This window comes from Olea europaea, chromosome 12 (genome assembly GCF_002742605.1).
Source record: "Olea europaea var. sylvestris chromosome 12, O_europaea_v1, whole genome shotgun sequence".
NCBI classification, from domain to species: domain Eukaryota; kingdom Viridiplantae; phylum Streptophyta; class Magnoliopsida; order Lamiales; family Oleaceae; genus Olea; species Olea europaea.
In genome coordinates, this window is record NC_036248.1 from 11,570,742 (window position 1) to 11,578,295 (window position 7,554).

The following is a 7,554-nucleotide window of genomic DNA, read 5'->3' on the forward strand; positions in this document are numbered from 1 at the left end:
TCTCTAATCATTCATTTAGTTCTTTTTAGACAATCTAGTTTGCCCATTATGAACGATATATAATCCTTCTCTTTTTATACTATAACATTTTAATTTATTTAGAAAACTCATTCTTAAAAGTATATGAGGTTTATATCCATACTTTTATCTATATAACACGGTATTAAAAGAATTATTCCTCCTATTTTTATTGGTACCTTGACTTCCAAATTTGTAATATGTACTTGTCTATCAAAATTTACATACTTATATGGTTCAGTTTTATAAGTTATTAAACCCTTATTTCTGATTGAAATTATATGACATTCACTAGCTCAAGTGTCTATTAATATATTTGGTCCATTTATATATTCTTTTCCATTAAAATATTTTCCTTCTATTTTCATATTTACAGTATTCCTATATAGTTTTACTTCTTTTATATTATTAAATTCCTTTAACTGATTTTTATTAGATATCCTAAGACTTTTTGATTTTTTAATTAATTTTCCATCTTTAAATGTGTTATTATTAGAACATTCTCCTTTATTTAATTTCATTCTTTCAGGTTCATTTTTTGTTATACTTAATTCATATTCTTCAAGAATTAAATTTATTTGTTTATTTGGTACTATTATTTTGCTAATATCCTTACGTTATTTATGTATTTCAATATATGGTTTAGTTAAATAAATATTCCTATAATTAGATTTGGTAAATGTGTATAAAACTTTATACTCTATAGTCATAATTTGATCACTTGACTGCATAATATCGTCTCTATGTAGTTTAAAGCGTAGTTCTAAAACTTCATTAAATTTTTTATATTTTAATGAAGCACAATATTTTGGATAGCATGTAAATATTATTTTTTAATATGCCAAATTTACTTCTATTGTTCCTAAATGACTATCTTTTAAATTTATTATTCTTCTATCATGTAATGTTATAGTTAAGGGTGAATCTATCCATTCTCTAAATAATGATTTAAACATTATTTGTATTCCTACTAAATAAATCTATTGAATTTTTTTCACTTTGTTTATATTAATTTTTATTAATAATTCTCCAACCGTATTTTTTGTTAAAAGATTTATTTTATGTTGTCCATATGTTATTCTTACATCTATGATTTTTTCTATTTTGTGATATTCATTTATTTCTATCATTTTTCGTTTCCATATTCTATCTAAGACTTCACATTTCCCTATTTTTAAATCTAAAGATAATTTTTGCAATTTTCTAAATTTATTATTATCAAATGTAACTTTTAATTCATATCCTTCTATTTCTTCATATTCTCGTATATTTATATTATTACTTTCTATTTCCTCTATTTCCTTATTCAGATTTTGATCCACCATCCTTTGTTTCACTTATATAAACTTATTAATTATAATATTCTTCAATATCTGATATTTTACTCAATTCATCTTTTATTTTTAAGTATTCTTTTTGTAATATTTTAATTTTTTTTTATCACAATCAGGGCTTATATGACATGTTTCCCCGCAATTCTAACATATACATTGGCTTTTATTTTTCTTATAATTTTTATTCTTCTGTCGACCATATCAGTTATTTTTTTCTTTTATAATGTCTTCTTCTAAGTTTTATGTATTTTTTATTAAACTTTCTAAACTTTTTATTTTTATATTTCCTTTTATTAATCCTTCTTTTGGGATTACATCCCCATTATATGCATGCAAGTCTTTCAAATAAAAAATTTATTCTTGAACATAAAGTTCTAGGTATTTCAACATTATCTCTAACATATTTTTCAAATTTTATTTTAAAATATATTCCCAACGAACCTGGTAACTTATTATAGTACATGTCTTGATATATTTTTTGATTTTCATTACTATAGAATTGAACGTAATAATAATTTCTAAATTCACAAGTGTATTATTTAATTTTACACATATCGCATATTGTTAAATTTATTAATATAATTCTAGCATTATCTCTTTCTCTCACTGCTTCTCTTTCAGCACTTCTTATCCAATTTTCCGCTAAAAATTCATCTAAAATATATTCTACTAATTTTTTATACTTTGTCTATCTAATTTTATTATCTATGTTTGTACATTTCTTTTTATTAATGTTTTTGTATCATTACTTATTCATTCCCATCAATTTTTAATATCTCCTTCAAAGGATGCTATTAAGAAATCTATTATTTTTCAGTACTTTTCCATGTGTCATCTTTATTATATAAAAAAGAATAATATCATTGAATCTGCTCAAGTTAATAAGGTTTTTTAGTATCTATTTTACAATTTAAATCTAATTTTGTTCCTTCATGATTAATTGGTTTATCATAATTATCATTTAATTCAAACTTATCTTTATATTTCTTTCCTTTATTTAGTTGTCCATCTCTTACTTTATCATAAAATTGTCTATATTTATTATATATGGGTGCATAAATTTCATCTGATTCTTGTAATTCTTATTTAGAAGTTCCTATTGGATTAAGTCATCATCTAGTATTCATTAAAACTTGGTATTCACTTATATCATCTAAACTTAATTGATCAAAATCTTCTATTAGTAAATCTAATTTCTTATTCATCTTTATCTTCTTTTTCTTCTACTTTTAATTTTTCTAATATTGTTTCTCTAGATCATTCTTCTTCTTCTAATATTTTAGGTAATATATTCTTTCTAAATTCATCATCCATACTTCCGGTTTCTATTATTATATTCTCTTTCTCAATATGTTTCTTTCCTATTCGGGTAATTTCTTTTTTATCTATTTTCTTTTCTTTATTTTTATTATTTTCTTTTATTTCTCTAATTTCAATTTTTAATATATTTATATCGTTTCTTGTTTCTTTTATTTCATTTCTTAAATCTCGTACATCATTTGTTAACATTTTTATTAATGACTTTAATTTTTCCATATATTCACTTATTGGCATATTAAATCTTTCTAATCATCTTTCTAACATATAAGTCAATTTGCATCTTTTATCTACTTTTTTTTTTATCTATTATTATTCCAAATCTTCTATTAGTTATATCTGTATTTACCAATTATTCTTTTACTATATTAAAATATTTACTCTCAAGTTTTAATCTTTCACATTTTAATTTTATTAATTATTTTTTATTTGATACTCTTATTCTTTTTGGTATTAACATTATATCTTGTATTTTTTCATTTTTATAAGTAATCTATTTAATTTCAAATTTGTATTATTACTTGCACTCATACTTCTCTTTATAATATAAATCAATTTCTTCATCTTCATATACTTTAACAAATTTTTCACATATATATGTATATATATCTATCCTTTGTTGATCCTATTATTAATTTTTCTAATATTCGTTCTTTTATTTCTTTGGGTAATTCTTTAATTATTGTTAATTTCATTATTTTAATTTATTATGAATAGGTTTTAAAAATATATAACTTCCTCTTTCTTCTTCTAAGGGCCTGTTTGGGCTCGATTTTTTCATCCAAAAAATTGATTTTTTGACCGTTATTTCACTATTCCAACCGTCATATTTGACTTCTTCTCTCACAAGTGGACCCCACTTTTCTCCTAACGGTCAAAAAATCAATTCTCAAAATCACTCCCAAACAGGCTCTAAATGCTAATAACTTTTTTTTCTTATTTTAATTTCCATCATCTCTATGGCTCTGATACCAATTGGAGGGGGAGTGCTACTTTGAGTGAACAAGAATCAAATAAATCAAATGAATCTATAAACAATAAATCTATCAAAGAATTCAAGTAATATTTAACTTTAAGGATTAAAATGGAAGATTTCTATATTATAGTGACTTGTTATGCAATATTCAAAAGGAGGGGTATTTTAGGTATTTTCATTTGATAAATTGGTCAAAGGTCATTTTGAAAAAAATGGCCTCTTTGTTTAGGTCATTTCCATGTATTTCCCTTGGAAGCCGAAAATCCCAACTTGAAATTTTTAAGCTTTTCAAAGATGAAGCCCCCCCCCCCCATCTCTTTTTTTTTTTTTTCAAAACCAATTTCCAATCACGCATTCTCTCAATAACGTAATTTTAGAAGTAAATTCAAAAATTTTCCCATATTTTAATGACACATTTTCAAAAAAATCACTATTACAAAATTCATTTTTTCCCGAAAAAATAGGGCTTAAACAAACCCACAATTTATGGCAAAAAAAAGTAAAAATTTTTTGTTGCTTTTGGAGAAATTTTTTTCGTTATTTTCCTACCAGTCGAATGCTACTAACATACACAATGAAAGTACAATTCTTGTCACCATGACACTGATAAGATTTTGTTGAAATATTCATTTCATTGGTAAAATTTATTTCGTAAAAACACTATTAAGTGAACAAAATTAATTTTAAAGCTATATTTATCAAACCAAACTATCGAAGTACATCAAATATCTTATTCAAAATTTTGTTATATAAGCGCCAATCAAATTTAACTTTATTTTTGATAATTTGGGCCTAATGCAATAATATCCATTCCTTTTAGTTCAATTGTCAAAATTATAATGCAACTTGTACATAGATAGTATGCTATATTAGACCAAATTTAGATTGGACAATAGACAAAATTTCAACGTATTTTTCATTTCAATTTTCTTGTCCATTATTTAGTTTAAACTGTGAACTAATAAACAATTGACTTCTTTCTTCCAAATGTTCTGTTGGAAGACCAATTTCTATGAATGAGAAATTTGGTCCAATGTTTGAAGGAAATCGAAATTCAGCGGGTAAGATCGTCGCTCAAATGATAGGTCAGCGAACAACTAGCGACAATTGGGTTGCAACTTTTCATGAAAAAATGCTGAATTTGGGGTGTGTTCTTTCACCAACAATCCTTTATCTTCTATATATATGACCCATTGGACGTGTATTTGTAATTCTAATTCATTCCATGATTCCATATTATTCATTTCATATCAAGTTACATAAAATACTTTGTAGAAGTGATTATATCTTGCATCAAAGTCATGTTTATGGGAGAGAGGGAATTTCGTTCGAGCTCGCTGATTGAAATTATTTGGAGTACTCCTATGGCTCGACGTGGTCGTTGTATCTTAGGAGATGATTGTCGAAAAATCGCTAGCACCGATGCGGGGCAAATTCATCTTACAGAAGAGTGTCAAATACTTGCCTCGGCCAATCCATCACTTGCATTTTCATTCTTCGTTTTCTAATTTCTGTTAATTATGGTTTGATTTCAGAAACTGGTTAATATTATTTACATGTTTGTTCTGCGAGATTTGATTCAAAGAATAACTTGATTTCGTTGAAGAATCAAAAGGAATGAATCCATATCCATGTATTCAGATTGGGTAACTATTATTGTTTATCTTCTCAAATCCATATTCGATAAGTCGAAACTTTGATTCGAATTCGTGAATGTATAAGGTACGTTTTGTGAATATAATATGCACAATATCGAGGTAATATTCCCAACAATCTTAAGATGAACTTTTTAGTTGCATCTTATATTTCACAGATCTAATCTAATGCTATTGCTTGCATGAAAATTTGAATTATCAAATTAAATTATCACATTTCTAAAATATATAATATTTTTGAATTTTGATGTCATATTCGATGGTGCATGACATCAAAATTCGTGTAGATATTTGCTAAATAGCACATGAAACTGTTGTTTGCTTTTTGCTTTTCTACTCATATTCTTATGAAGTTGGGCTTTCCTGTTTGTGCTTTAGGAATGCATATTGCTATTACGAGCATTATAAACCAGTAATCAATTACTATAATCAAGTGCATGAAACGTATATTTATACATTTTAAATGCAATATGAAGAATGACATATGAAATATGACTTCCTGTAAAGCCGTGTCTTTTCACTTTTGTTTCATTTTTTTTAATTGGCATCAGTTTAAAGATATATGTCAGATCTATATCTGTAAAACTCGTTAATTAATATTGATCCTTAACAGTTGATGAGGCAATGACCTTGTTATTATGTTGTTTTATATGAATGGGTATGGATTTGTTTTAAGAGACATTTTAGGATTTCTCTCTTCACATATCTTTGAAATATATATAGCAGCGCATGGCAATTATGTTCTGTTTAGAATTGGAAATTAAAATCTGATTGTGTTTCATTTAATTGGTAATTTCCTTTATGTCCAAGTAAGCTTTGAATTATGGAATCTCGTCTGATGTGATTTGGTCATTCCATGGATCATTATATATTTTGTAATAGTCATAGGAGGAAATATGTCGAAGGATGATCTTTTCATGGTACAATTTCGTTTTGAAATTGATTTTGGATGAATTCACTTGCTGAAATTTTGACAAGTGAAAACGTGCATGTTCAATAATTAAATTAGTGATTTTATTTTGAACAAGTGCATTCGCATGGGAGGAAAATGTGTGAATATAATATGCACAAACAAAATGTGATTTGTCCTAATTTGATTACTTGGAATTGTTGGAAAATTATGTAAAATATTATGAAATATTCTAGGATCAATTGAAATGAAAATGTATCTTTTCATACGAATAATCATGACTTTTGGTATGATTATTTTTCCAACAGGCATGTCTCTTCATATAAATCAATTCAAAATGTGTTCATTTTGTAGGGTTGTGCTTCTTGAGAACACAACTTTTCAACCTATAGTTGATTCGTTTGTTCAAATTTGAATATAGTGAATAAGGTGAATATGTACCTTATCATTTGAAAATAAAACTATCATGTGAAATGTCACAAATGTGATAATACCATCTTCACTGTTGAAAATTGACTTCAATCGTGAGACCAATTAAATTGTTTTATGCTTGGAAAGCATTGCTAGTCTATATGATGACCTTGATTTAATTTGAATGATCATATTAAAATAATTGGATTGAAATGCGCTATATGCAACTTTAATTGAAATAAATTGTGAGTTGACGACCACTATTTTGAAAGTACTTAGACTTTCACGAAACACTTGGTACGGATATTATCTAAGAGATAAATGAATTGAACTATGAAAGAGTTGTTGAATCCTAAGTTCAATTGTAACTCATATATGTGGGGGCTATCATAAATGCTCGTGAATTTGAATAAAAAGTTCAAAACTCGTGGATGCAACATTACTAGATTGCATATGTATTCCTAATTGAGAAATTGTAGGGAAACTTAGTTTAACAATTAAATTTGCTTCTATCTTATAATCATGGAAAGATATTTATGAAGGTGGAAAGATACAAAACTCTTATACTAATTATAATGATGATATACACTAAGTCTAAAGTGGATTAAATGGGTAGAAGCCAATTGTGGCGGTTATTTGGACATGCAAGAACAATTGAAATATTTGAAAAATATTCATAAAGTTCGAATGCATTGTAATATTTCAATGATGATATTGAATACCCGTGATTCTGAAATTCACTAGTAAACATGGTTGACTAGTGTAATAATTAGATAAAAATCCTCTAACAGTGTTGTTTGGATTTATTTAAGTTTTAGAAAAAGCTAATAAAAAGCATGTAGCTTCATGAGAAGATTTCTTGGTGATGACAATTTGTATCTATTAAATGAAATCAATCGTTGGCTGACAATATTTGATAAGATACTAAGTCTC